Here is a 25,085-nt window from a genome sequence, read left to right as displayed (position 1 = left end):
CGCAAGCTTTTGCTTGCTCCAGGGTTGGTTTTCCTTGCTGCTTGTGGCCAACGTTTGACCTCAAGTTTGAGGCAAACGTTGGCGCAAGCTTTTGTTGGCTCCAGGATGAAATTTTGCAAGCCAACATTTGACCTCAAGTTTGAGGCAAACTTTAGCTCAAACGTGAGTCCTCCATTTTTGCCCTTCCCATCTTCTTTTCTTCAACCTTCTTCAAAGCTTTTTCACCTATCATCAATCAATCAAAAGCATCAAAGCTATGCTCAAAATCATGAGATTGTTTCTCTTTCATAATATATGACAATTATAGCATAAAATCTCATGAAAATGCATCAATTTATCCATCATTGATTGAATCAAAGGGAACATGAAATTCTACCTAATTGGCTTATTTATGGCTCAAGAAAGTGCATAAAATCTATTGAAAACAAAAGAAAAAGCCTAGTGAAACTAGGCTAAGATGACCTGTCATCAGCAACTACACTCCGTAGTGCATCATAGTCAAATGTCATACAGTAAAACTCCACCTTAACCTTCATAAAAGCATCTATATCACCGGTCTTGGGCAGGTAGCGGAGTGCATCCTCAATAGCAACCTCTGTGATGAATATCTGTTCGCTTCGCAGGTAAACTGAGTCAAGGGTATGTCTGAAGAAATTATAGTAGAACTCCTGAACCCATGATGTGTTCACCCTACCCAGCTCCCTATCAAGAAAAGCTAGACACATCCCCTCAATATGAGTCTCAATGGACTGTCTCAAGTCGGTGGGGATGGTTAGTCTCTTTTCAATGTTGAGGTTCTTCCCCCGATAGTTCGGGAAGCAGAGCTCACAATACAAGTTAGGGAACCTGTCTGTGTCAGTGGGAGGCAGCTATTGATCTGCTTTCTCCTTGCCATTAAGAGGGTTCTTGGCATAGTCGTGGAAAGGAAAAGCAGTGGAGGATTGAGGTTTCTCCCTCTTTCTATATGTAACCTTGGCTTTCCCTCTATTAGTCATCCTGAAAAGCAGATATGGAAGGATATAAACAATTATACCAAGTAGAAGAATAGAAAGCAAGGTTTGACATATGCATGAAGTGAGTTAAAAAAGAAAAGAACTCTTGGAATGCAAAAAACATAATTAAAAAATCAATTAAAGCCATAAACCAAGACTTCAAGCAATATTTGCATAATGCTTGTTTATTAAGCACAATAATTGTCATATCCAAAAGAATGGTGAAAGGGTTAGTTTGAAAATAAAAAGAAAAGTCAGCAAGTTAAGCAAGTTAGAAGTTAGAAAATTGGTTCAAAACTTAGTGGTATGACGATTATTGGCTCAATCAAGAGAAGGTCAAGAAGTATGGAAAATAAGCACACTCACACTCATGAGGATGATGCAATAGTTGTTGATGAAATATGAAATTGCATAAAAGCATACAACGGAAAGCAAAGAATCAACAATGTCCGAGGTCACTAACTTTGTAACAATTGGTGTTGCAAAAATTAAAATGCACTTTGTGTAACTAAAGCAAGTTGAAAACAATTTCAAATGGAGTTACACTAGTAGAAGGTACCAATTATTACAAAAGAATGAACCTTATTCAAGAAGAATACAAGTTAAGGTCAAATGATGAGCTTAGCATTGGCCACATTAGTCAAGGGAGTAGAAAATGGAACGTTGACCAAGAAGTCATTTGACTTAACTTTAAAAGTGAAAGCACATGAAGGTTCAAATTGAAGAGTTAGGCAAGATACTATTTGTCACAGAAATCCAACAAATAGTTCCTTGGACCAACTTTTTCAATGCGTATCAATAGGAATCAAAATAAAAATGGAAATGCCAACCAAAGTAACCTAAGAATTGAACTTGGTGTGAGTCAAGTAAATCTAAATTTTAAAAGTGTCAAGTTCATTCTTAGTAGCAAGTTTAAAAACAAAACAATTTCTAGAAATTTGGGCAGCATTCTGGCAGTAAATCGGATGTTCTCGGATAGAAAATAGCAGTAAAATGCAGTCATATGAATCCAAAAATTGCAACAGACATGAAAAGAGCAAGGACTGCACATGTTCAGGCAGCATCAAACACAATCACACAATTAAAGTTTAGCAAGGCAGCAGGTAGAATCAGCATAACAGTAACATGATTACTCAGAGCATCATACTAACATCACTCAGCAAACAAGCAATTTACATTCAATCATGTTGGATAATCAAGAACGGAGCAATTATCAGGCCTAGAATCCTCAAACCATAACCTAGCCACCTAACCACCTAGGATCAACTAAAACATGCATATCTAACTAACCTTGACGAACAAAATTAAAGAACTAAGCTAACTAACAGAATTAATAGTAGAAAAGGAAAATAGAGTAGGGGATAAAGAACCTGGAGGGTAGCAGAAATGTGGGGTTGGTAGAGGGAAAGGAACAGAAGTAGTGCCACCCAGAGTCAGTGGCGGCGGCTGAGCTCGCAGTGGCGCAGAGAACAGCGCGGGCAGAGGAGCAGGGGCAGGGAGATTCAGCTTCTCCCTGTAGCAGCGACGAAAACTGAGGGGGAAAAGTGGAAGAAAGTAGGTGGTGGCATCACGAGGTTTCGCCGGCGACAATGGACGATCGCGACGGCTGCTGGGCGGAGGTGGGGCAGTTGGTCGAGAGAGGGGAGAGAAGAGAGGCAGAGGTGAGAAGAGAAAAGGGAAGAGAAGAGTGAGGAGGGTGGTAGGCTCGACGGTGGTGGGTCGCCGGAGTGTGGTCGGTGATAAGGCAAAGATGGTGGTTGAGGAGAGATGAAGAGAGAACGTTAGAGAGAGAAGGGGTGAAGTATGCGACTGCGCTAGGGCTCCTCGCGTGGATGGGGGTTATAATTTTGAATCCACCCGTACGCATCTTGTACGCGTCCGCGTGGGTGGGCAAAAAAAAGAATGGACGCGGAAGCGTCATTTACGCATAAGAATGGGTTAGGAGAGTGTGCATCAACACGTGCGCGTATAATACGCGGCCGCGTGGGCAGAGGCTTGTGCCACACGCTTAAGAGCGCGCAAAAGTCGCGCAACTCTCGGGTTATATGTATGGGAACTGTGTCAGCGCATCAACGCGTACATGTACATGAGATTGTGCTACACACCTAGTGTTTACACCATGCTCGCCCAACTCTCTGGAATCATGTATGGGGCTGCAGCCACTCTTTGACACGTACGCGTACAGTGTGCGTACGCGTCCCTGCCCCTTTTTTTTCAGAAATACTAAAAACAGCTCCAAATCTCTCTAACACTTCCTACAACTCAAAACCAGCTAGCAATCACATTATTAAAACAAGTATATGAAGAGGAAACTATCTACAATGGCAACTCAAATCACTTATTAATCAAATCTACAAGAGAGTCGAAAGAGTTTACTATGGTAGGGTGTCTCCCACCTAGCACTTTTAGTTTAAGTCCTTAAGTTGGACATTCGGGAGGCTCTTTGTCATGGTGGCTTGTGCTTAAATTCTTCTTGGAACTCCTACCCATGCTTGGTTCTCCATAGTGCTTCAAGATCTCTCAAAAGTTGTCCCAAGTCTTGATGGAGTCCTTCACAAGCATGGAGCTCCCAAGATTGATCCTCATTGTGCGATACGGGATCCCACACTTTATTTTCACACTCGTCTTGAAGTTGATCATTATTAATCCATCCGGGTGGCAAGTAAGATGAATTCTCAATGAAGTGCTCAACAATCCTCCTAGACCCATCTAGTTGGGCACTATTCCAACCTTTACATTCCATCGTTGATGTATCAACCATAATGAACCTTGATTTGCAACGATAACCACGAAACATTTTTCTTTTACGCTTTATCCCACAAAATGCTCTAAGTTGACCATCCATTTCAAGCAAGCCATATTCAAGTGGGACAATAAATGGTAAGCTTTTGGGCTTTGACTTCCCTAGCCAGCTTCAAACCAGCTAGTAGGGCTTCGTACTCGGCTTGATTATTTAAGGCAGAAAATTCGAACCTTAAGGAGAGTTCGAGTCGGGTCCCTTGATCACTCTCTAGAATAACACTCGCTCCACTTTCGGCTTTGTTTGATAAGCCATCAACGTAGAGGTTCCAGTCAATGGGGGTTCCTGGGGTGTCGGTGTACTCTGCGACGAAGTCGGCCAGGAACTGAGACTTGATGGCCATCTGAGCTTCGTACTTGAGGTCGAATTCGGACAACTCGACCGCCCATTATAGGATTCTTCCGAATGGTGTTGATCAAGAGAGTAGTGAAGGATAGAGCCTCAGTTCTATTACCCATGATTCCCTTTCCGAGGCTCACACAAGCATTCACAAATTCAGACCCCATTCCGGAGTGAATGAATTATCAATCAAAATAGAGGATATCCAATAGCTACCCAAACGATAGAGAAGAAGAAGAAGTTCACTCATTCATGTGAATTATAATAGAGCTCCTCCCCTAATGAAGTGGGGTTAATGGATCATCGCTCTAAGAACACTTGCAAGAAATGTAAATTGCATGAAAGTAAACTCAGCTCACAACAAATGGAAATGTAAAATTGTAGAAAGTAAATTGCAGAAGAAGAGAATTGCAGAGATTGAAAGTACATAAACTAAATTGAATTCAATACTGAAATGTAAAAGTGCACAAAAAAAAGTGTTTACAAGAGCCTTCTATTCTACTCCTACTCCTACTCATACTACTACTACTACTACCCCTAATGCAGCCACTCTGTCTCCGAGCCCCCATCCTAATGAAACTGATGCCTTCATATAGACTTTCCTAAATGAGAAATGAAATTGAAATTGAAAACAAATTACAAATAAATGAAATTTCTATTCTAACTTTTTCTTGTGCCTTTGAGTGGCGTCAATGGGCTCTGCTTGCTTTGAAGTTTCAATGGGCTTAGAATGAAGTTTAATTGAATCAGAATTTGCTTCCAGGAGAGCATAGCGTTCATTCGGAGAACGGAGCATTTTTACACCCACACGTACGCGTGCTATACGCTTGCGCGTCCCTGATGCTTTTGCTCATCGACGCGTACGCGTCCCTTGCAGCGTTCACTAAACGAACGTAGCATTCATGCAACGAATGCTACCCATGCGTATGCGTCATATACGCGTATGCGTGGATTACAAAAAATGCCATTTCCACGCTAATGCTCCATGCATGCGTCTGCGCAATCCATCACCATTACCGCACCCACGCGTACGCGTCATGCACGCGTACGCATCGATGGCTAAACTTCAAATCCAAATTTCGTGCTTTGTCGCAGGCGTTCTTTGGTAATGAACGTAGCATTCTTGCTGAGTGAACGCTGATCCCCCACCCACGCGTACGCGTCAGATACGCGTAAGCGTGCTTTTTCGCAAATACCATTCCACGCATATGCGTCACATACGCGTACGCATCGCTGACTGATGCGCCACTATTTGGGGGGTACATCTTGTGCTTGATTGAGTGAATTTTATCCATTATTCTCACACTTATTCATGTAAATTACATGTTTTACACTTTCCTTCTGGATTTTGTGCTATGATGGAAAATATGCTTCTTTGGCCTTATATTTGCTAATATTAATCCTCCTTTATACCATTCGATACCGTGATCCATGTGTTAAGTGTTTCAGGCTTCATAGGACAGGACTGGCTCAGAGAATGGAGAGGAAGCTTGCAAAAATGGAAGGAACACAAGAAACCAAGGAGATGACCAGCGAACACTGATGTGTGGAAAACGATCCAACACAAAACTCACCGGCAAGTGTATCGGGTCGCATCAAGTAGTAAAACTCACTTAGAGTGAGGTCGATCCCACAGGGATTGAAGGATTGAGCAATTTTAGTTTAGTGAGTGATTTAGTCAAGCGAATCAAGTGTTGGTTGAGTTGTTTGCAATTGACAGAAATTTAAATTGCTTGAAATGTAAAGGGAGAGGGGAGAATTGCAGTAAATTAAATAGCAGGAGAGTAAAAGAAGCTGAAGCTTAAAATGCAAGTAATATAAAGTGCAGAAACTTAGATTGCAAGAAATGTAAATGGCTGAAACTTAAAATGTAAGAAATGTAAATTGCTTGAATCATAAAAGGGATTGGGAATTGGGATTGCAAAATTTAAACAAGCAAAGGTAAATTGCAACAAACAGAAAAGCAGAAGATGAATTGAATTGAAGTGGGTCTCAAACAGAAGAGTGAAATGCCTTGGAGAATTTAAAACAGAGAAGCAGTGCTTAATTTGCAGCAAATTGAAAGTGATTGAAGATCTCAGGAGTGGAAGAGACTAGATAACAAGTCTAGATCTCAAATCCTTCCTTGATCCAACAAGAACAGTTGCAAAAGAAAATAAAGGTAAGCAAGTTGCAGAAAGATTAGAAGAAGCAATGAACCGAAAGTGTAATTCAATTTTGCAGAAAATTAAAAAAGAGATCTCAAGGTGAGATTAAAACAGAAGTTCTTCAATTCTTCACCCAAGATCCAAGGCAATGAAAGTAGAGAGTGCTCAAGCAAGAACAAGGAAGAAGAGAGATCAATTTTCCTCCCCAATTCTCTAAGATCTAAATTCAAAAGTAAAAGCTCCAAATTAAAATGCAAAATTCAAAGTAAAGTCTAGAGGTTCCAAAGTAAAAAAAAGGTTCTAATTACATCAAACTAGCTCCTATTTATACACTTTCTATTCTTGGATTTTGGGATTTGGATGGGCTTTTGATTTCGTGAAGAAATGAATTAAGTTGGATTTTTAATTGAATTTCAGCCCAAGTTGAGATGTGCTCCCAGGAGGATGCTCAGCTCACAATTGAGCTGAGCATTGAGACCTTGTGTGTATTTGCCTTGTACCATGCCAAGCATCAGGGGAATGCTCAGCTCACAAGTTGAGCTGAGCATTGGTGCCTTGGTGCCAATTTGGTGCGCGTCTTGTGCTGCTGGCCCATGTCTTGGTGCGCGCTCCACTCCCCTAGCCGTGCCGAGATGCTTGCGTGATGCCCATGAAGTAGCGCTCTGCTCACTAAGTGAGCTGAGCATTGGCTCTTCCAAGGGAAGGTCCTTGGTTCGAAACCCATGGGAAGCATGCACTGAAGCTTTTCCTTGGTTTTCTTGTGGTGCCTTGCTTCCTTGCTTCCTCAAGGTGTGGGGTTCGAACCTTGGGGAATGCATTTTGGCCATTTTTGGCTTATTTTCCTTGTGAGTAGCGCCTCTCTCATCCCCCTTGGTCATGGGTTCAAGTCTTGGGGCATGCACTTGCAACTTGTTTTCTTTGAATTGTTCCTCAGTGCTTTCGATAATGCTCACTTGGTGAGCTGAGCATTGTTTTTCTTTTCCTTGTTTCTTGGCTTCCTATTGTGCTCAGCTCACAAAGTGAGCAGAGCATTGTGCCTTGGTCCCATGGGAGTGAGTGTAGCGCTCACTTAGTGAGCATTGTGCTCTTGGAGTGAGCTTCAAGGTTTCATGCGCCACACTTCCTCCTTTCTTTGCCACACTTTTTCTTCCTTGAGTCACACTTTTTAGGCCACGGTTTCTTCTTTTCTTCTTTTCTTCACCTACAATTAATCAAAACAACCAATCAAAGTATCACTAAATTCACAAGGTTTATAAATAATTAAAATGCAATTAAATTTAGCCTAAACCTCATGATTTAGCATCAATTATATGGTGGTTATTTGATTCAAAGAAACCATGCATTTCCATTCCAAATCACTTACTTAAAATGCAAGAAAGTGCATAAAACCTAATGAAAACAAAGAAAAAGACTAGTGAAACTAGGCTTAGATGACTTGTCATCACAACACCAAACTTAAAACTTGCTTGTCCCCAAGCAAGAATCGAACATAAGAGAAGATAGAATGAAATAGATAAGTATATATGTTCTTATTAAGTAGATAGTTGAATTTGGTCTATGGGGTTTTATGCAGATTAAAAGTAGGTCATTTATTACTTGCTGTTAAAACAAACAATGTCTCCTAAAGGGTTCACTAAGGTTGCTGCTACAATACGTTACTTTTTGCTTATTTCCCTTGTATATTTTTTTCTCTTTTTTTTCTTTTGCATAAAGGGCTTATTATTTATTAAAGACTTGGTGGCAAATGTTGCAGTGGCCTTTGGCTTAATTTCACTCAACATTTCTTCACCACAGACACATGGCTCACCTTTTTCTTCCTAGGATCATTGATGCCCAGCATCTCTTTGGATAACTAAATGTTTTGTAGCTAGGTTGCTCTTTATTGTGGACTTTCAATTGGCCATCCCAAATTAGTTGATCTAAGTGGCCAGGTTTTGAAATACCCCTTAGAATTTACTTATCCAAGCATATCCTAGTACAAGAACACCACAGGCATGTGTCCTAGGGTCCAAGCTACTGGTGTCTAGCCTTATTATTTGTTTTCTTGCCAGCTTTTGGCTTTTCTTCTTCTTTTTCTTTGTTTTGGTTTTTTTCAAGGGATTTTCAATAATTGAAAGATCATAGCAGCAAACTTAAGCTTCAAGAAACAAGTCATCCTGCAGCATTTATTCTATGAGCTAACAATTCAATCAAACACATACCACCACTAATTCTCATTCTAACTTTTGCAACATTGAACAATTACTTTTCCAATCCAAACATCTTTCTTTTATTCAAATAGCAAGGGAAAACAAAACACAGCATTCAAGCTAATGAGTGATGACAATTACTATGCAGATAACCTATACAGAAATTATGCAGATAGCTTTCTCTAGTATGTACGTCCATTTGCAACTATGTAATCATTTCATCTAGACATAAAGGACTCTCTGAATTAAGTTATTACACAAAGACAAAGATCAAGTGTGGATACAACCTGTTGCGTTGCAACTTTTCATTCTCCCTTCTGTTTGTTCCTTGTAAGTCAAAATGCAGATGTTCCCTGATGTGTTGGCTATTTTCTACATATTTTCTAAACATTGCTTGCTTTTCAATCCCTTTAGGTATCTGTTTAATCTGCAAAGCTTGTTTGTGGGCTTTTGAACTTACTTTGGTGTGTGAACACCAAACTTAGTTCCTTGCTAATATTTCTCATGCACAATTTAACTATCTGTGAAATCTTTTTTTTTCTTGCTAACGGTAATAAAACTAAAAACTATGAAACAGTAAATAGTTAACTAGTTTATCTAATTACTTGAGGCTAGCATTATGCAGAAAGTGAGAATGTGTTTTATGATTAGATTTTGGTGGAACACCAAACATAGAATCCTTCATTCTCCCTTAGATTGTTTTGGTGTGCAACACCAAACTTAGCTTCTTGCAATGTAGATAAAACTAATTGACCTTTTTATTAAAATAGCTTATGAAAAGAAAACTACCTCAGGTTGGGTTGCCTCCCAACAAGCGCTTTTATTGTCACTAGCTTGACATTAACTCCCTCTTTTAAGGTGGTTGATGACTGTAATGCCTCAACTTGTCCCCTCTGATTGTGAGCTTCTTCTTTGTCCCTTGGTGCTCTATTTCAGCATGCTCAAGTGAGAGTATTTTGCTCACAGTATAGTAGTCATCAGTCTGTTGACTTGCTCCCAGTTGTTGATAGACCAAGCTATGTTTATTTTATAAATCTTAGTCAGGATACCAATAGAGTTCTTTAGCCTCATATAAAGTAAAAAGGGCATAAAATAAATAGTTGTTACTTGTTGTGCAGTAGTGGGGAATATGTTGGAGTTTTGGAGATGCTTTATCCTCTGAATTTCTGCAATGTAATATTCAACTCAATTGTTTGCAAAGCCCGTCTACGGCAAGCTGTATGTAGGGTGTCACCATTGTCAGTGGCTACCTCCCATCCTCTCAGTGAAAATGGTCCAGATGCTCTGTGATGAGCGGATAATTTGCACGCTTTTTGGCATTGTTTTTAGTATGTTTTTAGTAGTTTTAGTTGAGTTCTTAGTATATTTTTATTAGTTTTTAGTTAAAATTCACTTTTCTGGACTTCACTATGAGTTTGTGTGTTTTTCTGTGATTTCAGGTATTTTCTGGCTGAAATTGAGGGACCTGAGCAAAAATCTGATTCAGAGACTGAAAAGGACTGCAGATGCTGTTGGATTCTGACCTCCCTGCACTCAAAGTGGATTTTCTGGAGCTACAGAAGCCCAATTGGCGCGCTCTCAACGGCGTTGGAAAGTAGACATCCTGGGCTTTCCAGCAATATATGATAGTCCATACTTTGCCCAAGATTTGATGGCCCAAACTGGCGTTCAAAGTCACCTTCAGATTTCCCAGCGTTAAACGCCGGAACTGGCACCAAAATGGGAGTTAAACGCCCAAACTGGCACAAAAGCTGGCGTTTAACTCCAAGAAGAGTCTCTACACGAAAAATGCTTCATTGCTCAGCCCAAGCACACACCAAGTGGGCCTGGAAGAGGATTTTTATGTCTTTTACTCATCTTTGTAATTCTTAAGCTACTAGTTCCCTATAAATAGGACCCTTTACCATTGTATTTTTCATCTTTGGATCTTAGATCATCTTGAGATCTTTGAATCTTTTGATCACTGGGGGCTGGCCTCACGGCCATGCCTAGACCTTGTTCTTATGTATTTTCAACGGTGGAGTTTCTACACACCATAGATTAAGGTGTGGAGCTCTGCTGTACCTCGAGTATTAATGCAATTACTATTGTTCTTCTATTCAATTCCGCTTGTTCTTTGTCCAAGATATCACTTGTTCTTCAACTTGATGAATGTGATGATCCGTGACACTCATCATCATTCTCACCTATGAACGTGTGACTGACAACCACCTCTGTTCTACCTTAGATTGGGTGAATATCTCTTGGATTCCTGATACATGATGCATGGTTGATCGCCTGACAACCGAGTGCTCGCCTGACAAACGAGCCAGCCATTCCATGAGATCAGAGTCTTCGTGGTATAGGCAAGAACTGATGGCGGCATTCAAGAGAATCCGGAAGGTCTAACCTTGTCCGTGGTATTCTGAGTAGGATTCAATGATTGAATGACTGTGACGTGCTTCAAACTCCTAAAGGCGGGGCGTTAGTGACAGACGCAAAAGAATCACTGGATTCTATTCCGGCCTGATTGAGAACCGACAGATGGATAGCCGTGCCGTGACAGGGTGCGTTGAACATTTCCACTGAGAGGATGGGAGGTAGCCACTGACAACGGTGAAACCCTTGCATAAGCTTGCCATGGAAAGGAGTAAGAAGGATTGGATGAAGACAGTAGGAAAGCAGAGAGACGGAAGGGATAAAGCATCTTCATACGCTTATCTGAAGCTCTCACCAATGATATACATAAGTATCTCTATCTTTATCTTTATGTTTTATTCATATATCACCATTACCCATTTGAGTCTGCCTGACTGAGATTTACAAGGTGACCATAGCTTGCTTCATACCAACAATCTCCATGGGATCGACCCTTACTCGCGTAAGGTTTATTACTTGGACGACCCAGTGCACTTGCTGGTTAGTTGTGCGAAGTTGTGTTTATGCCATGGTATTGAACACCAAGTTTTTGGATTCATTACCGGGGATTATTTGAGTTGTGAAAAGTATTGATCACAATTTCGTGCACCAAGTTTTTGGCGCCGTTGCCGGGGATTATTTTGTGTATGGACAACTGACGGTTCATCTTGTTGCATAGATTAGGTATTTTTCTTCAGAGTTCTTAAGAATGAATTCTAGTATTTCATGATGATCTGCTGAAATCTGGCTGGCTGAGAAGCCATGTCTAATCTTATTGGACCGAGGTTTCAACTGATCATCACAAGAGCTTGTTGATCTCTATCAATCTTGCTATTGGAGCAATGATCTGCTAAGGCTTGGATGGCCATTGGCCATGTCTAGTGTTTTGGACCGAAGCTTTCTTTGAAAGCTTGGCTGGCTGTGAAGCCATGTCTAATTCCTGGACCGGATTCTTAGACTAGCATTGCAATGATTCCTGGAATCCAAATTAAGAATTCTGAAACCTTTATTTTATATTTCCATATAATTTTCGAAAAATCCAAAAAAAAAATTTTCAAAATCATAAAAAACCAAAAATATTTTATGTTTCTTGTTTGAGTCTAGTGTCTGATTTTAAGTCTGGTGTCTTGCATGCATTGTTTATTTGATCTTGGTTCTATTTTCAAGTCAATAGTACAGGGAACTGAAGATTCAGAACATGCAGCAGAGGAATTACACAGAAAAAGCTGGGCGTTCAAAACGCCCAGTGAAGAAGGACAGACTGGCGTTTAAATGCCAGCCAGGGTGCCTGGTTGGGCGTTTAACGCCCAAAAAGGTAGTGCATTGGGCGTTAAACGCCAGAATGTGCACCATTCTGGGCGTTTAACGCCAGGATGGCACAAGAGGGAAGATTTTGTTTTCAAATCAATTTTTTTTCAAGTTTTCAAAGTTTTTCAAAATCAAATATTTTTCAAATCATATCTTTTCAATCAAATTTTTTCAAAATCAATTTCTTTCCTTTTTCAAAGATACTTGCTAACAATTAATGATTTGATTGAACATTTCAAGTATGTTGCCTTTTCTGTTGAGGAAGGTTTAATGTTTGAATCATATCTTTTCTTGTTAGGCAAGTCATTAATTTTTAAAATCAAATCTTTTTTTTAAATTGTTTTCAAATCATATCTTTTCAATCATATCTTTTTAAAACCATAACTTTTTAATCATATCCTTTTTTTTATCACATCTTTTTCAAAACAGTTTTTAATCATATCTTTTTGATTTCTAATTTCAAAATCTTTTTCAAAAATTCCTTGATATCTTTCTCACTCTTGATTTTCGAAAATCAAATTAAAGTTTTTCAAAATGTTTTTAAAATTTTTTTTTTCAATTAATTTTCGAAAAATCTCTTCCCCTCTTCTCACATCCTTCTATTTATGGAGTACCACTCCTCCTTAATGCACAATTCGAACTCTGTCTGACTAAGTTCGAATTCTTCTCCTTCTTCCTTCTATTTTTCTTTTCCTCTGACACCTCAAGGAATCTCTATACTGTGACATAGAGGATTCCACATTTTCTTGTTCTCTTCTCTTTCATATGAGCAGGAACAAGGACAAAGGCATTCTTGTTGAAGCTGACCCTGAACCTGAAAGGACCTTAAAGCGAAAGCTAAGAGAAGCTAAGGGACAACTCTCTGTAGAGGACCTAACAGAAATCTTCAAAGAAGAAGAACCCATGGCAGCCGAAAACAACAACAATGCCAACAATGCAAGGAAGGTGCTGGGTGACTTTACTGCACCTACTCCCGACTTCTATGGGAGAAGCATCTCTATCCCTGCCATTGGAGCAAACAACTTTGAGCTTAAGCCTCAATTAGTTTCTCTAATGCAACAGAATTGCAAGTTCCATGGACTTCCATTGGAAGATCCTCATCAGTTCTTAGCTGAATTCTTGCAAATCTGTGACACTGTCAAGACTAATGGGGTTGACCCTGAGGTCTACAGACTTATGCTATTCCCTTTTGCTGTAAGAGACAGAGCTAGGATATGGTTGGACTCACAACCTAAAGAAAGCCTGGACTCATGGGAAAAGCTAGTCATGCCTTCTTGGCAAGTTCTTTCCACCTCAAAAATTGAGTAAGCTTAGAGTGGAAGTCCAAACCTTCAGACAGAAGGATGGAGAATCCCTCTATGAAGCTTGGGAAAGATACAAACAATTGATCAGAAAATGTCCTTCTAACATGCTTTCTGAATGGAGCATCATAAGTATTTTCTATGATGGTCTCTCTGAACTATCCAAGATGTCTTTGGATAGCTCTGCTGGAGGATCTCTTCATCTGAAGAAGACGCCTACAGAAGCTCAAGAACTAATTGAAATGGTTGCAAATAACCAATTCATGTACACTTCTGAAAGGAATCCTGTAAACAATAGGACAAGTCAGAAGAAAGGAGTTCTTGAGATTGATACTCTGAATGCCATTCTGGCTCAGAATAAAATATTGACTCAACAAGTCAATTTGATCTCTCAAAGTCTGTCTGGAATGCAAAATGCACCAAGCAGTACTAAGGATGCTTCATCTGAAGAAGAAGCTTATGATCCTGAGAACCCTTCAATGGAAGAGGTGAATTACCTAGGAGAACCCTATGGAAACACTATAATCTTCATGGAGAAATCACCCAAATTTCTCATGGAAGAATCAAGAGAGACCTCAACAAGGTTTCAACAACAATAATGGTGGAAGAAATAGGTTTAGCAATGGCAAGCCTTTTCCATCATCTTCTCAGCAACAGACAGAGAATTCTAAGCAGAACAACTCTGACTTAGCAACCATGGTCTCTGATCTAATTAAAACCACTCAAAGTTTCATAACTGAAACAAGATCCTCCATTAGGAATTTGGAGGCACAAGTGGGACAGCTGAGCAAGAAAGTTACTGAACTCCCTCCTAGTACTCTCCCAAGCAATACAGAAGAAAATCCAAAAGGAGAGTGCAAGGCCATCAACATGGCCGAATTTGGAGAGGAAGGAGAGGCAGTGAACGCCACTGAGGAAGACCTCAATGGACGTCCACTAGCCTCCACTGAGTTCCCCAATGAGGAACCATGGGAATCTGAGGCTCAAAATGAGACTATAGAGATTCCATTGGACTTACTTCTGCCTTTCATGAGCTCTGATGAGTATTCTTCCTCTGAAGAGGATGAGTATGTCACTGAAGAGCAAGTTGCTAAATACCTTGGAGCAATCATGAAGCTAAATGACAAGTTAATTGGAAATGAGACTTGGGAGGGTGAACCCCCTTTGCTCACCAAAGAATTGGATGACTTGTCTAGGCAGAAATTACCTCAAAAGAGGCAGGACCCTGGGAAGTTCTCCATACCTTGTACCATAGGCACCAGGACCTTCAAGAAGGCTCTGTGTGACTTAGGGTCAAGTGTAAACCTCATGCCTCTCTCTGTAATAGAGAAGCTAGGGATCTTTGAGGTACAAGCTGCAAGAATCTCACTAGAGATGGCAGACAACTCAAGAAAACAAGCTTATGGACTTGTAGAGGATGTTTTGGTGAAGATTGAAGACCATTACATCCCTGCTGATTTCATAGTCCTAGAGACTGGGAAGTGCATGGATGAATCTATCATCCTTGGCAGACCCTTCCTAGCCACAGCAAAGGCTGTGATTGACGTTGATGGAGGTGAACTGATCATTCAAGTGAGTGAAGGATCCTTTGTGTTTAAGGCTCAAGGATATCCCTCTGTCACCATGGAGTGGAAGCATGAAGAGCTTCTCTCAAATCAGAGTCAAACAGAGCCCCCACAGTCAAACTCTAAGTTTGGTGTTGGGAGGCCACAACCAAACTCTAAGTTTGGTGTTGAACCCCCACATTCAAACTCTAAGTTTGGTGTTGGGAGGTTCCAACATTGCTCTGAGTATCTGTGAGGCTCCATGAGAGCCCTCTGTCAAGCTACTGACATTAAAGAAGCGCTTGTTGGGAGGCAACCCAATGTTATATTTTATATATTTTTCTTTGTTATTTTATGTTTTCTGTATGTTGATGATCATGAAAAGTCACAAAATCAATTGAAAAAGCAAAAACAGAATGAAAAAAAGGAAGAAAAACAGCACACCCTGGAGGAAGAACCTACTGGCATTTAAACGCCAATAAGGCTAGCAGGTGGGCGTTTAACGCCCAGTCTGGCACCATTCTGGGCATTTAACGCCAGAAAGGGGCACCAGACTGGCGTTAAACGCCAGAAATGGGCACCAGCCCGGCGTTTAACGCCAAAATTGGCTCAAAACGCATTTTTGCATGCCATTTGGTGCAGGGATGACTTTTCCTTGACACCTCAGGATCTGTGGACCCCACAGGATCCCCACCAACCCCACCACCCTCTCTCTTCTTCACCCATTCACCAATCACCTCAATACATCTTCCCCAAAAACCCTTCACCTATCAAATCCCATCTTTCTCTTCACCACTCACATCCATCCTTCATAAAACCCCACCTACCTCACCATTCAAATTCAAACCACTTTCCCTCCCATACCCACTCATAATGACCGAACCCTACCCCTCCCCTCACCCCTATATAAACCCTTCTTCACTTCTTCATTTTCACACACCCTAAATACTACTTCTTTCCCTTTTTGGCCGAAACATAAGCCTCCTCCATCTCCTCCATTTTCTTCTTCTTCTACTCTCTTCTTTCTTCTTTTGCTCGAGGACAAGCAAACCTTTTAAGTTTGGTGTGGTAAAAGCATTGCTTTTTGTTTTTCCATAACCATTTATGGCATCCAAGGCCGGAGAAACTTCTAGAAAGAGGAAAGGGAAGGCAAAAGCTTCCACCTCCTAGTCATGGGAGATGGAGAGATTCATCTCAAGGGTGCATCAAGACCACTTCTATGAAGTTGTGGCCTTGAAGAAGGTGATCCCCGAGGTCCCTTTTTCACTCAAAAAGAGTGAAATCCGGAGATCCGACATGAGATCCGAAGAAGAGGTTGGGAAGTTCTTACCAACCCCATTCAACAAGTCGGAATCTTAATGGTTCAAGAGTTCTATGCTAATGCATGGATCACCAAGAACCTTGATCAAAGTGTGAACCCGGATCCAAAGAATTGGCTTACTATGGTTCGGGGAAAATACTTGGATTTTAGTCCGGAAAATGTAAGGATGGCATTCAACTTGCCCATGATGCAAGGAGATGAACATCCTTACACAAGAAGGGTCAACTTTGATCAAAGGTTGGACCAAGTCCTCACTAACATTTGTGAAGAGGGCGCCCAATGGAAGAGAGATTCAAGAGGGAAGCCGGTTCAATTGAGAAGGCATGACCTCAAGCCCGTGGCTAGAGGATGGTTGGAGTTTATCCAACGCTCAATCATTCCCACTAGCAACCGGTCTGAAGTTACTCTAGACCGAGCCATCATGATCCATAGCATCATGATTGGAGAAGAAGTAGAAGTTCATGAGGTCATAGCCCAAAAACTCTATAAGGTGGCGGACAAGTCCTCCACCTTGGCAAGATTAGCCTTTTCTCACCTCATTTGTCACCTCTGTTATTCAGTTGGAGTTGACATAGAGGGAGACACCCCCATTGATGAGGATAAGCCCATCACTAAGAAGAGGATGGAGCAAACAAGAGACCCCTCTCATCATGAGATCCCTGAGATTCCTCAAGGGATGCACTTTCCTCCACAAGACTATTGGGAGCAACTAAACACCTCCCTAGGAGAATTGAGTTCCAACATGGGACAACTAAGGGTGGAGCACCAAGAACATTCCATCCTCCTCCATGAAATTAGAGAAGATCAAAGAATCATGAGAGAGGAGCAACAAAGACAAGGAAGAGACATTGAGGAGCTCAAGCACTCCATAAGACCTTCAAGAGGAAGAACAAGCCGCCATCATTGAGGTGGACCCGTTCTTTAATCTCCTTGTTCTTTATTTTCCTGTTTTTCGAATTTTCATGCTTATGTTTGTCTATGTTTGTGTCTTATGATCATTAGTGTCTTAGTGTCTATGCCTTAAAGTTATGAATGTCCTATGAATCCATCACCTTTCTTAAATAAACAATGTTCTTAATTAAAGAGAGATAAGAATTGCATGAATTTTGAATTTTATAACAGTTTAATTATTTTGATGTGGTGGCAACATTTTTGTTTTCTGAATGTATGCTTAAACAGTGCATATGTCTTTTGAATTTGTGGTTCATGAATGTTGGCTCTTGAAAGAATGATGAAAAAGGAGACATGTTACTGAGGATCTGAAAAATCATAAAAATGATTCTTGAAGCAAGAAAAAGCAGTGAATACAAAAAAAAAAAAAAGAAAAAAAGGAGAAAGAGAAAAAGAAAGAAAAAGAAAGAAATAAAGTTGTGATCCAAGGCAAAAAGAGTGTGCTTAAGAACCTTGGACACCTCTAATTGGGGACTCTAGCAAAGCTGAGTCACAATCTGAAAAGGTTCACCCAATTATGTGTCTGTGGCATGTATGTATCCGGTGGTAATACTAGAAGACAGAGTGCTTTGGGCCACGGCCAAGACTCATGAAGTAGCTGTGTTCAAGAATCATCATACTTAACTAGGAGAATCAATAACACTATCTGGATTCTGAGTTCCTAAAGAAGCCAATCATTCTGAATTTCAAAGGATAAAGTGAGATGCCAAGACTATTCAGAGGCAAAAAGCTAAAAGCCCCGCTCATCTAATTAATACTGATCTTCATAGATGTTTTTGGAGTTCATTGCATATTCTCTTCTTTTTATCTTATTTGATTTTTAGTTGCTTGAGGACAAGCAACAATTTAAGTTTGGTGTTGTGATGAGCGGATAATTTGTACGCTTTTTGGCATTGTTTTAGTATGTTTTTAGTAGTTTTAGTTGAGTTCTTAGTATATTTTATTAGTTTTTAGTTAAAATTCACTTTTCTGGACTTCACTATGAGTTTGTGTGTTTTTCTGTGATTTCAGGTATTTTCTGGCTGAAATTGAGGGACCTGAGCAAAAATCTGATTCAGAGACTGAAAAGGACTGCAGATGCTGTTGGATTATGACCTCCCTGCACTCAAAGTGGATTTTCTGGAGCTACAGAAGTCCAATTGGCGCGCTCTCAACGGCGTTGGAAAGTAGACATTCTGGGCTTTCCATCAATATATGATAGTCCATACTTTGCCCAAGATTTGATGGCCCAAACCGGCGTTCAAAGTCACCTTCAGAATTCCCAGCGTTAAACGCCGGAACTGGCACCAAAATGGGAGTTAAACGCCCAAACTGGCACAAAAGCTGGCGTTTAACTCCAAGAAGAGTCTCTACATGAAAAATGCTTCATTGCTCAGCCCAAGCACACACCAAGTGGGCCTAGAAGAGGATTTTTATGTCTTTTACTCATCTTTGTAATTCTTAAGCTACTAGTTCCCTATAAATAGGACCCTTTACCATTGTATTTTTCATCTTTGGATCTTAGATCATCTTGAGATCTTTGAATCTTTTGATCACTGGGGGCTGGCCTCACGGCCATGCCTAGACCTTGTTCTTATGTATTTTCAACGGTGGAGTTTCTACACACCATAGATTAAGGTGTGGAGCTCTGCTGTACCTCGAGTATTAATGCAATTACTATTGTTCTTCTATTCAACTCCGCTTGTTCTTTGTCCAAGATATCACTTGTTCTTCAACTTGATGAATGTGATGATCCGTGACACTCATCATCATTCTCACCTATGAACGTGTGACTGACAACCACCTCCGTTCTACCTTAGATTGGGTGAATATCTCTTGGATTCCTGATACATGATGCATGGTTGATCGCCTGACAACCGAGTGCTCGCCTGACAAACGAGCCAGCCATTCCATGAGATCAGAGTCTTCGTGGTATAGGCAAGAACTGATGGTGGCATTCAAGAGAATCCGGAAGGTCTAACCTTGTCTGTGGTATTCTGAGTAGGATTCAATGATTGAATGACTGTGACGTGCTTCAAACTCCTGAAGGCGGGGCGTTAGTGACAGACGCAAAAGAATCACTGGATTCTATTCCGGCCTGATTGAGAACCGACAGATGGATAGCCATGCCATGACAGGGTGCGTTGAACATTTCCACTAAGAGGATGGGAGGTAGCCACTGACAACGGTGAAACCCTTGCATAAGCTTGCCATGAAAAGGAGTAAGAAGGATTGGATGAAGACAGTAGGAAAGCAGAGAGACAGAAGGGATAAAGCATCTTCATACGCTTATCTGAAGCTCTCACCAATGATATACATAAGTATCTCTATCTTTATCTTTATGTTTTATTCATATATCACCATTACCCATTTGAGTCTGCCTGACTGAGATTTACAAGGTGACCATAGCTTGCTTCATACCAACAATCTCCGTGGGATCGACCCTTACTCGCGTAAGTTTTATTACTTGGACAACCCAGTGCACTTGCTGGTTAGTTGTGCGAAGTTGTGTTTATGCCATGGTATTGAACACCAAGTTTTTGGATTCATTACCGGGGATTATTTGAGTTGTGAAAAGTATTGATCACAATTTCGTGCACCACTCTGTCACAGCACGGCTAATCAGCTGTTGGTTCTCGATCATGTTGGAATAGGATCCATTAATCTTTTTGCGTTTGTCATCACGCCCAGCAATCGCGAGTTTGAAGCTCGTCACAGCCATTCGATCCTTGAATCCTACTCAGAATACCACAAACAAGGTTTAGACCTTCCAGATTCTCAAGAGTGGCCGCCATCAATTCTAGCTTATACCACGAAGATTCTGATTAAGGAATCTAAGAGAAGCTTATTCAGTCCGATGTAGAACAGAGGTGTTTGTCAGGCACATGTTCATAGATTGAGGGAGGTGATTAGTGTCACGGATCATCACCTCCTTCATAGTTAAGCGCGAATAAACATCTTAGATCGGAACACACACACGTTTGAGTGAAATAGAAACAATTGCATTAATTCATCGAGACACTGCAGAGCTCCTCACCCCCAACAATGGAGTTTAGAGACTCATGCCGTCAAAGTGTATAAAATTCAGATCTGAAAATGTCATGAGGTACAAAATTAGTCTCTAAAAGTTGTTTAAATAGTAAACTAGTAACCTAGGTTTACAGAAAATGAGTAAACTAAGATAATTGGTGCAGAAATCCACTTATGGGGCCCACTTGGTGTGTGCTAGGGCTGAGACTAAAGCTATCCACGAGCTGAGGCTTTTCTTGGAGTTGAACTCCAAGTTATAACGTGTTTTGGGCGTTCAACTCCGGATCATGACGTGTTTCTGGTGTTTAACTCCAGACAACAGCATATACTTGGCGTTCAAGGCCAAGTTACATCGTCTATCTTTGTGCAAAGTATGGACTATTATATATTGCTGGAAAGCCCTGGATGTCTACTTTCCAACGCCGCTGAGAGCGCGCCAATTGAACTCCTGTAGCTCCAGAAAATCCATTTCGAGTGCAGGGAGGTCAGAATCCAACTGCATCAGCAGTCCTTTTTCAGCCTAACTCAGATTTTTGCTCAGCTCCCTCAATTTCAGCCAGAAAATACCTAAAATCACAGAAAAATCACACAAACTCATAGCAAAGTCTAGAAATATGATTTTTTCCTAAAAACTAATAATATTCTACTAAAAACTAATTAAAACATGCTAAAATCTACATGAAAATACCCCCAAAAAGCGTATAAAATATCCGCTCATCACAACACCAAACTTAAATTGTTGCTTGTCCTCAAGCAACTAGATAAATAAAATAGGATGAAAAGAAATTAAGAGACAATAATATCTCAGAGTTTCAAGTGAAGCTCAGATTCTAATTAGATGAGCGGGACTAGTAGCTTTTTGCTTCTGAACAGTTTTGGCATCTCACTTTATCCTTTGAAATTCAGAATGGTTGGCATCCATAGGAACTCAGAATTCATATAGTATTATTGATTCTCCTAATTTAGTATGTTGATTCTTGAACACAGCTACTTTATGAGTCTTGGCCGTGGCCCTAAGCACTTTGTTTTTCAGTATTACCACCGGATACATAAATGCCACAGACACATAATTGGGTGAACCTTTTCAGATTGTGACTCAGCTTTGCTAGAGTCCCCAATTAGAGGTGTCCAGAGTTCTTAAGCACATTCTTTTGCTTTGGATCACGACTTTAAGCACTCAGTCTCAAGCTTTTCACTTGGACCTGCATGCCACAAGCACATGGTTAGGGACAGCTTGGTTTAGCCGCTTAGGCCTGGATTTTATTTCCTTGGGCCCTCCTATCCATTGATGCTCAAAGCTTTAGATCCTTTTTACCCTTGCCTTTTGGTTTTAAGGGCTATTGGCTTTTTCTGCTTGCTTTTTCTTTCTCTCTTTTTTTTTTCTTTTTTTTCGCAAGAATTTTTTTTTCCACTGCTTTTTCTTGCTTCAAGAATCAATTTCATGATTTTTCAGATCATCAATAACATTTCTCTTGTTCATCATTCTTTCAGGAGCCAACAATTTTAACATTCATAAAATTCAATATCAAAAATATGCACTGTTCAAGCATTCACTCAGAAGACAAAAAGTATTGCCACCACATATAAATTAGAATTTTCCTTATTAGGAACTCAAAAAAAAAATTAAATTGCCTCTTTATTCTAAAAAATCTACTATTTTATTCATGTTTGATGATGATGAGAAAAATAAATTATAACTTAATTGAAAATAAAATCAAAATAGATATGCTAATTACTACTACTCCTATATAACTTCTAAGGTAAAATCCTATAATAATACTATCACAGAGTTAAAGCTAGAATTAGAACTTAACAACCTGTATTTTGGGAAGTGGATATTCCTCTAGTCTGTGGGGTGCCTTCAAGAATTAATTTCTGACGCTTTAGCTCCCTTAAGTTCACATCCTTGCTCTTCCTGTTCCCTTAGGTGCCATGATCTTAATGAGTTTTAGCTCAGTGATCATGGCAAATCACACCAAACTTAGAGGTTAGCTTGTCCTCAAGCAAAAGAAAGGAAATGAGAGGAATAGAAGGAGAGGCAGTTTCGAAAAAAAATAAGATGAGTTGAAAAAGATTTGAAAAAGATTTGGATTGGAAAAAGATTTGTGTTTATGAATTAAGATACATTTGACATCTTTGAAAAGGGGATTTTAGAAATTAGTGTTTTTAGAAATTAGGATTAAAATTTTTGGAATTGAAGGATGATATTTTAAAACATGTTTATGCAAGAAATTATGAATTGAAACATAAAAATTAGAAAAATTGTAAAGAAAAACGAATTTTACCTCCTCCCCACCATCTTGGCGTTAAACGCCCAAACGCTGCATGTTTTGGGCGTTTAACGCCCAAATGTTGCTTCTCCTGGGCGTTCAACGCCCAGCTGATGCTTCTTTCTGGCGTTGAACGCCAGGAAGTCCTTTGTCACTGGGCGTTTTTCTGAATACCCAGGACGCTGTCAATCTGGCGTTAAACGCCTAGAAGGTGCTTCTTTCTGGCGTTCAACGCCCAGAAGATGCTCCTTTCTGGCGTTTAACGCCCAGATGGCTACCCTTACTGGTGTTGAACGCCCAGTGGGTGCTTCTTTTGGGCGTTCAACGCCCAAAATGTTTCTTACTGGTTTTTTTTCACGCCAGTGAGCTTCCAAATTTCCCTGTAACTCTGTGAATTCAATCAATTGCTATTTTTACCCTTTGAAGATACTTGGACACATACCTGTAAAAAAAGGAAATTTATTTAATTAGTAAATAAACTTTGTAAATGGCTGGGTTGCCTCCCAACAAGCGCTTATTTATTGTCTTTAGCTGGACTACCACTGAGCTCTAATCAAGTCTCAGTTTTGAGCATTCTTGCTCGAAGTTACTTTCAAGATAATGTTTAATTCTCTGTCCATTAACAATGAACTTTTTGTTAGATTCATTATCCTGAAGCTCTATGTATCCATATGGTGATACACTTGTAATTACATATGGACCTCTCCACCGGGATTTTAATTTCCCAGGGAATAATTTGAGCCTAGAATTAAATAGCAGAACTTTCTGCCCCGGCTCAAAGACTCTGGATGACAATTTCTTATCATGCCATCTTTTCGCTTTCTCTTTGTATATTTTTGCATTCTCGAAAGCATTGAGTCTAAATTCCTCTAGCTCATTTAGCTGGAGTAAACGTTTTTCTCCAGCTAACTTGGCATCAAGGTTCAGGAATCTGGTTGCCCAATAGGCCTTGTGTTCCAGTTCCACTGGCAAGTGACATGCCTTTCCATACACCAGCTGGTATGGAGAGGTCCCTATAGGGGTCTTGAATGCTGTTCTGTATGCCCACAGAGCATCATCCAAGCTCCTTGCCCAATCCCTTCTACGGTTAATTACAGTCCATTCCAGGATTCTTTTGAGTTCTCTATTTGAGACTTCAGCTTGCCCATTAGTCTGTGGATGATATGGAGTGGCCACCCTGTGGCTAACTCCATAACGAACCAAAGCAGAGTAAAGCTGTTTATTGCAGAAATGAGTGCCCCCATCACTGATTAATACTCTAGGGGTACCAAATCTGCTGAAGATGTGTTTCTGGAGGAATTTTAACACTGTTTTAGTGTCATTAGTGGGTGTTGCAATAGCCTCCACCCATTTGGATACATAATCCACTGCCACCAGAATATAAGTGTTTGAGTATGATGGTGGGAAAGGTCCCATGAAGTCAATGCCCCATACATCAAACAACTCAATCTCCAAGATCCCTTGTTGAGGCATGGCATAACTGTGAGGCAGATTGCCAGATCCTTGGCAACTGTCACAATTAACTACAAACATTCGGGAATCTTTATAGAGAGTAGGCCAGTAGAAGCCACATTGGAGGACTCTTGTGGCTGTTCGCTCACTTCCAAAATGTCCTCCATACTGTGATCCATGGCAGTGCCATAGGATCTTCTGCGCTTCTTCCTTAGGCACACATCTACGGATTACTCCGTCTGCCCATCTCTTGAAGAGATATGGTTCATCCCAAAGATAGTACTTTGCATCTGTGATCAATTTCTTTGATTGCTGCCTACTGTACTCTTTGGGTATGAACCTCACTCCCTTGTAGTTTGCAATGTCTGCAAACCATGGCACTTCTTGGATGGCAAATAGTTGCTCATCCGGAAAGTTTTCAGAGATCTCAGTAAGAGGGAGGGACGCCCTTTCTACTGGTTCTATTCGGGACAGGTGATCTGCTACCTGATTCTCTGTCCCTTTTCTGTCTCTTATTTCTATATCAAACTCTTGCAGAAGCAACACCCATCTTATAAGTCTGGGTTTTAAATCCTGCTTTGTGAGTAGATATTTAAGAGCAGCATGATCAGTGTACACAATCACTTTTGATCCTACTAAATAGGATCTAAACTTGTCAATGGCGTAAACCACTGCAAGTAATTCTTTTTCTGTGGTTGTGTAGTTCTTCTGTGCGTCATTTAAAACACGGCTAGCATAGTAAATGACGTGCATGAGCTTGTCATGCCTCTGTCCCAATACTGCACCAATGGCATGATCACTGGCGTCACACATCAATTCAAATGGTAATGTCCAGTTTGGTGCAGAGATGACTGGTGCTGTGACCAGCTTAGCTTTCAGAGTCTCAAATGCCTGCAGACACTCCTTATCAAAGATAAATGGTGTGTCAGCAGCTAGCAGATTACTTAGAGGTTTGGCAATTTTTGAAAAATCCTTTATAAACCTCCTATAGAATCCTGCATGCCCCAAAAAGCTTCTGATTACCTTAACATTGGTTGGTGGTGGTAATTTTTCAATTACCTCTAC

At 40.4% G+C, this 25,085-nt stretch overlaps 1 non-coding gene across 1 annotated transcript; it reads right to left on the bottom strand.

Moving 5' to 3' along the window:
- Positions 1-13,478: 13,478 nt before the first annotated feature.
- On the bottom strand, positions 13,479-13,586 carry LOC130984662 (small nucleolar RNA R71). The gene has a single exon (XR_009088579.1). It is a non-coding gene; the product is annotated as a small nucleolar RNA R71 (small nucleolar RNA).
- Positions 13,587-25,085: the final 11,499 nt, after the last annotated feature.

Source organism: Arachis stenosperma, chromosome 5 (genome assembly GCF_014773155.1).
Source record: "Arachis stenosperma cultivar V10309 chromosome 5, arast.V10309.gnm1.PFL2, whole genome shotgun sequence".
Classification (NCBI taxonomy): domain Eukaryota; kingdom Viridiplantae; phylum Streptophyta; class Magnoliopsida; order Fabales; family Fabaceae; genus Arachis; species Arachis stenosperma.
The sequence above is the reverse complement of the archived record's forward strand: the minus strand, read 5'-3'. Positions and strand labels throughout refer to the sequence as shown.